Genomic DNA, 7,022 nt, shown 5'->3' with positions numbered 1-7,022 from the left:
AGATACCAGTGTAAAATGATCAGTATTTTCCAGTGAATTCATGTTAACTTTTCTTTAACATTCCCTTCTTTAATTGAAAGATTTCTCAGATCGTGCTGTTGCAGACACTCACCAGAAGCCGGAGGAGGGTGTTTCTGTTTTCAAACCAGAAAGACAGGTCATCATCAAACCACGGCACTGCAAGGCCAAAGAGGGTTCAGGTTCACTGCTAGATCAGAGGCAAAGCAGTGTCACTGCATAGGCCGCAAAGCACAGTTGTCACAGAATCTCTGAAGTAGGGGTACTCCCTAAATTTCCAGGTACCCTTCCGCCTACCGCATAAGTTGCTGCTAGTCCAATCCAGAAGCTTCGCATTATTCGGCTTTCTTCAATTCAACGTCAAGTTTTAAAGAGGCTCAGTCAGGTTCTGAGACTATCCAATGTATTCGCTCATATTTATTGGGACCTGCTCATTGATACAAAAAATTTAGCATTTTATTCCCCCATTATTCCATTGCATAAATGCATGTAAAAATATTTTTCAAGTAAATGCCTTAAATGTGGGCTAACACATTTTCATTTACACCTTAATTGTCATTGTCAAACAGCTAATATTCAATATAGTGTAAACTGTGATATTAAAAAATGACATGGACTCTTTCTTAAATTGTGTTGTGGAAAATCCCAATTCATATCGACAGCCAGCAGTTAAAATAAATCATGAGTTTTGGTACAGTGCATATTTGTATGTATTGACACAATTATTTATGTAGATTCTTCAGTGGCTGCAGAAGGAAAATGCTCCAGCCACATCTGGCGAAACAACCAAGTCCCCAGGCTCCAGATTGGAAGGAGCAATGGCAAATGCAAATCGGGGTTTTGAAAGGTAAACAAGTGAAAGTGGCAGGATGCCCGAGAAGAGTCGATTCTGAAGACGAAGTATTGTTAGATGGCTGTGGCACCAACGACCGTCACAGACTCCTCCAAGGAAATGTGGTGGAGAGTGTGGATCAAATTGATCACCCAGCCTGCTGGTCTTGGGAACAACGTAAAATGAAACATAATGGCAAGCTTGGATGTAAAGTGTGCGGGAAGGTAAATGTTAAAACAAACAAGTCAAAGTGTGCATTTTTGTATGGAATGGGTGGATTGCTTGGTCATCCCAAATGGCCCTTCTAAAGACAAGCAGCAACTTTCTCTGCGGGAAACAATATTTAGTCATAAGAATAGCTCCTGTCATCTTAAGGCACTAGCTAATTTAGAACCGTGGGCTCGTGAAAGTATTCCACAGTACAATTTGAAAATGCAAATGAAAGTACAGGAAGAGACATGCTGTGTATCCAGAACTGCATACAAAATAGGCAAACATGAGCGCCCTTTTTAGGTCTCGGCTGCGAAGGCTGCGCTTGCGCAGTCTCGCTCCGAGATTTAATGACTTGGAGAAGAGGGGCTTGAACCCGCCTCTCTTCTCCCCTGTTCTCCATTGGCTGGCCTCTTGAATGCTGGCCAGCCACTGGAGAAGAGGTCAGTCACTCCGATCAGGCCCCGTCTTTTTCGGATCGGGGGGCGTGTTTTTTGTAGAAAGTCTCTTTATCTCCTCCAGCCAATGGCTGGAGGAGATAACAGCAAAACACGCCCCCGAATCCGAAAACGACGCTGCCTTTCTCCGAGGCATTTCTTCTTGACCTTGGAGAAAGGCAGTGGTGTGCCTTTTGCTCTGCCTTGTTGTTTTGTATGGTAGGATGTGTGCTCCTTATTTTACATTGGCATATACGAGACTATAAATCCCAGAATGCTATGTGAAACATTGCCAGGACTAGGTTCAGAGGCATGGGGCTAGAAACCTTGCGGGCTGTCTGATGTCAGCACTCGGAGGAGGGGGGGGGGGCGCCGACTAATGCTTATGCTGTTTTTATGCCCATTTTGCCGGTGTTGTGAACCTCGTCAGCACTGAGGCATATAGACTTAATAAAATTGAGCACAATGGAATCAACGGTTTATCGATATTCCATTTGAGTGGCAACATAAGAAGGTCACTCTATCGCAGGACGGAACCTTTGTTCAAGACCGGAACTTAAATGACTGTGTCGCTGTTTCCTGTCGGACTGGTTGCGCTCACTGCAGAGTTGCAGGCTGTCTGATGTCAGCACTCGGAGGAGGGGGGGGAGGCGCCGACTAATGCTTATGCTGTTTTTATGCCCATTTTGCCGGTGTGGTGAACCTCGTCAGCACTGAGGCATATAGAATTAATAAAATTGAGCACAACGGAATCGAGGGTTAATCGATATTCCATTTGAGTGGCAACATAAGAAGGTCACTCTATCGCAGGACGGAACCTTTGTTCAAGACCGGAACTTAAATTACTGTGTCGCTGTTTCCTGTCGGACTGGTTGCGCTCACTGCAGAGTTGCGGGCTGTCTGATGTCAGCACTCGGAGGAGGGGGGGGGCGCCGACTAATGCTTATGCTGTTTTTATGCCCATTTTGCCGGTGTGGTGAACCTCGTCAGCACTGAGGCATATAGAATTAATAAAATTGAGCACAACGGAATCGAGGGTTAATCGATATTCCATTTGAGTGGCAACATAAGAAGGTCACTCTATCGCAGGATGGAACCTTTGTTCAAGACCGGAACTTAAATGACTGTGTCGCTGTTTCCTGTCGGACTGGTTGCGCTCACTGCAGAGGAACTTCCGGGACAGAATTCTGGGTGCAGAGCGAGAGCAGAGGCACCAGAGCGGGGGCAGTCTGGAGAAGCAAGCCGGGAAAAGAGAGTGATAGACTTTTGAGCGGCTGGCACTGAGTGGTGAGGCGCACCCTAGGTTTTGTTTAAACCTACATTTATGTGTTATACGTGCTGAGCATAACTTTTGCTTAGTTCTTAACTGTACCTACGGAGGGCATGATCGAGAGCCTGGGGGTTTACTTTCAGAATGGCTATGGAACACGTGGATTACGAGCTGGATTGCTTCCGGCAGAGACCCCCAGCCTGTCTGTACGCGCAGACACAGCCCATCTGCAGGGGAGTGCCTCTGGGGGCAGCCTGCGTCAGAGGGGGCAGGAACGCTATAAGCTGACACTTGGCTCGCGGCCTCCCACTCCACAGCCTCAGGCTATGCCTCTGACCCTGGCACGCAGTGTTCGCACGGCACTGTGTACCCCTAGAGGCGGATTGCCAAGGCCCAGCAGCCCCAGCAAAGCATATGCGGAGCTCAGTACACAGATGAGCACTGCCCGGCAGCCACTCATCTCACTGTCACACAGCCGCCTCTCACCTATCTGACACACAGCCGCCACTCACCTCACTGTCATACAGTCGCCACTCACCTATCTGACACACAGCCGCCACTCACTTAACTGACACACGGCTATCATTCACCCCACTACTCCCGGCGGAGCATTCACCTCACAGCCACGCAATCATCAATATCCTCACTGACACACAGTACTTATTCTCCTCACTGCCATGTAGCCACCGGTTACCGTACACCTCCACTCACCACACTGAGGGTGTGACTTAATGGCTAGAGCGGCCGACTTTGACCCTGGGAAACCAGGTTCGAGTCTGGTGGAAGCTCAAGCATCCTGTGATTCTGGGCAAATCACGTAATCTCAACTTGCCTGAAAAACATGAATGTGTATGTCTGTGATGCGCTCCGATGTCGAGTTAGTGCTATATAAAACAGAAACAACAAAAAACTGTCCTACAACTATCTAAGCTCACTCCTTCGGAGCTACCACTGGCATCCCTGGGCACGCTGGCGCACAGCAGGACTGCCCTTGCCTGCTGCCTCCCCGGACTCGCACTCTTCTGGCGTCTTTACTTTGTTTCCATCCGGTGCTGGAGTTGCCGGGGGACTGTAGTTAATATCCGCTTGTAGCCCTGCGCTGAACTCTCGTGGCAGCATCGTGTGCGCTCGCGCGCGCCCACCGTGTGTGTCTGCGTAGTGTAACCTACGCATTGTCAACTCCAGGATAGGGAGTAAGTGTATTGTCATGTGTGTAGCAGCACACAGTCACTATACATGTGTACCGCAATAATCTGCCATGGGGGGTGTGTGTGTGTGTGTGTGTGTAGTAGAGGTCGGACGAGGCAACCAGTTAACAGGGAGAGTTGCACCAGAGCTCAGCCAAGGGTCTGGCGTGGAGTTGAATCAAGAAAATGTTTGACACATAAATCGTGAAATAAACTTCATGCAAACATATAACATATGTTCAGAATTCCAAAATGAATATTTGCTTAACATGGGTGCCTCTGTGTGTGTGTGTGTGTGTGTGTGGGTGGCTCTTTTTGTAGGTGGCTCTAAGCGTGGTGGCTCTGTCTGTGTGTGGGTAACTGTGTGTGTGTGTAGGTGGCTCTGTGGGTGGCTCTATTTGGGTGTGGGTTGCTCTGTGTGGGTGGCTGTGTGTGTGTGTGTGGCTCTGTGTGTGGGGCTCTGTGTGTGGGTGAAAATGCAATAGGTCTCACATTTGAGAGTGATCAAGCTATTGACATTGTAAATAACAATGCCGTTTCTTTAAATGTTTTAAAAACAAAAACATAAACAAAAATAATGTCATGAGCAATGCCAATAGCTCTAACTTTAACAATGCCGAGACCATTGCATTGTAAATGCTTGTTCTGATATGCCATTGGATATTGATGTTCAAAAGATGAATGGTGCAGACTTGGGCTGAGTCTTGCTTTCAGATCACAGCTGTGCTGACATAATAGACCATATTGCTGCTACAATGAGGTCAAGGCTGATTCATTGTATGTTGCAGAATGAATCAAAAATAAGCCTCATGATAGATGAATCTACCACAGTTAATAAATTGACTACACTAATTATCTGTGTAAGAGCATGTTTTGATAAACACGATGAGCCACTGACCTTTTTCTTGAACCTTGTTGAGATGCTAAGCACAGTAGAAGATATGATCTTAGATACCTTGCTGGCATGCTTACAGAGACACGGTTTTACTGATGAGCATTCAAAAAGGCATTTGGTTCAGCTCGTAACAGATGGTGCTTCCAACATGATAGGTAGGAAATCCGGTGTGGCAACTCTTCCTAACCTGAAATATCCACAGTTGAGTGTATGGCACTGTGCTAACCACAAGCTGGCGCTTGCAGTGGGTGATGTTTGTAAAGAAGTCACAGGCATTAATCAGCTCCCATTTTTTTATTATAAACTATATACCGCCTACTGTGCCTCTGCAAAAAATCAGCGAGAGTTTGGGGAATGTGGTTTGGAAGGAGACCTAAGACTTCTGGCAATTGGAAAGGTGCTAGATGTACTTTGGGTGTCCTCAAGTGAAAGATCTGTGAGAGCTGTTTGGAATAACTACAAAGCACTTAGTAAATATTTCATGGAATCTTCCAAAGACTCAAGGAGGAGTGACATTGAGCAGAAAAAATATGCTGGTTTAAACCGTTTATTAACCTCCCTGGTGTTTGTTGAAAATAGGGGTTTATTATATTATGCTCTCACAGAATTGGGTGACCTATCCAGAAGGCTGCAGCAACGTGATATGACCATATATGAGGTTCATCGTTGAACACAGTTGCAGACTTTAGTGTTTGAATCAATGGCCGATTCACCTGGGCCCTTTGCTACAACTGCATTAAATGCTGCTGAACGGATGCAGTTTGCTGGTGTAGGACAACAACAGAACAAAGGCTGTGTTAGCATCAATAGGGCACAGTTCTTTAGGAGCTTAGCAATATAACCTGCGAAAAAGGATGACAATGACAAATGCATCAAATGTTTCTAGAAGCATAACCACAAAACAATAAAGAAATAAATTGAATACAAAGAGTTGGTACATAGAATGAAACTCCTACAACCAGTTTATTGGCCATATCCAGTAGACATCTTATACGGTGAGGGAGAATTACAAAACCTTTGTAGCAGGTTGCATAATTCGATACCGGCAGTACATCATTGGTTTCAGAGAGTACAAACAAAATAGAAATTGCATCCCTGAAAGCCTGAAACCATTAGTGCACATTATAGACACCTTTTGTACCTCCACTGCTGAATGTGAATGGGGCTTTAGTGTAATGAATGAAGTGCTCACCCTACTGCGGAACAGAATATTAATCAATTGTCTGTCTTCTATAATGTTCATAAAAATCGTGGGGCCTCCTGTCATAGAATTTAAACCTGAATTTTATGTTCAGAAATGGCTAGAAAAAGGGAGGAGAAGTGCTGATGAAAGAAGTTGCATGGCTCAGAGACAAATAGCTTATGATTCCACTTTTAAGCGTATTTGGGACATTCTGTGATTGGAAACATGTCCCACATTGTAAATGTATTTTAATGTAAACAACTTGTATATTAAACCTCAAATAAACATATTTATCCATTGTTTGCATTAAATAACGTTATAAGCTGTAATTGGTCAGTGAAATGCCAAACGTAAAAAAAATTGGTATGTTTTGCTATTTCTAGCCACACCTCTGACTCCGCCCACTGATCCAATCCTTGGATTATTCCCGCCCCCTGATTCTCCGCTGACATTTCCCTCCTGTATTATCCCCAGTTCGACCACTGCCTGACGCGCATTCTGCACACGCTTTGCGCAATGTTATTTTTCTTTATTTAAACTTTTACAGGCTTCACATGATGTTACTTAATTTTTTTTTAAACATTTTGAGGATGCTCAGTGCGGCGCCAGATTTATTCTAGGTTCCTGGGTGGGTGCTGGGTGCTTTGAACGTTGCTCCAGTGAGCTTTAGTGAGACACACTGTATAGTGATTTAGGGAGAGACACTTTAAAAAAAAATAAACATTTTGGGGAAGCTCAGCAGCTGCTGTGTTATTTTTCTTTATTTAAACTTTTACACTTTTAGTGCATAAAAGTGACTTCAGCTACCCGGATTGTACTCTCCGCCATCAGGGAAGTGACGCCTGAACTTCAGAGGACTGTCCTTTTCCTTTCAACTGGACTCCTGGTCTGAAGCCCCCACATATAAGTCTGCAACTTTTATTTTTTATTCTTATGTCACAATAGCCTAAACATGCATTAAAGCCACAAGCAAAATGTGAGGCATTCGCC

The 7,022-nt window shown here is 45.0% G+C and overlaps 2 pseudogenes; both read left to right on the top strand.

Annotated features, from left to right (window-relative positions):
- Positions 1 to 777: 777 nt before the first annotated feature.
- LOC146859949 (E3 SUMO-protein ligase KIAA1586-like) lies at positions 778 to 5,519 on the top strand (annotated as a pseudogene).
- A 246-nt stretch (positions 5,520 to 5,765) lies between these two features.
- On the top strand, positions 5,766 to 6,249 carry LOC146859948 (E3 SUMO-protein ligase KIAA1586-like; annotated as a pseudogene).
- The last annotated feature ends 773 nt before the right edge of the window (positions 6,250 to 7,022 follow it).

Source organism: Triturus cristatus, chromosome 3_1 (genome assembly GCF_964204655.1).
Source record: "Triturus cristatus chromosome 3_1, aTriCri1.1, whole genome shotgun sequence".
NCBI lineage: Eukaryota > Metazoa > Chordata > Amphibia > Caudata > Salamandridae > Triturus > Triturus cristatus.
Note: the sequence above shows the minus strand (reverse complement) of the source record. Positions and strands in the feature narration are given on the sequence as shown.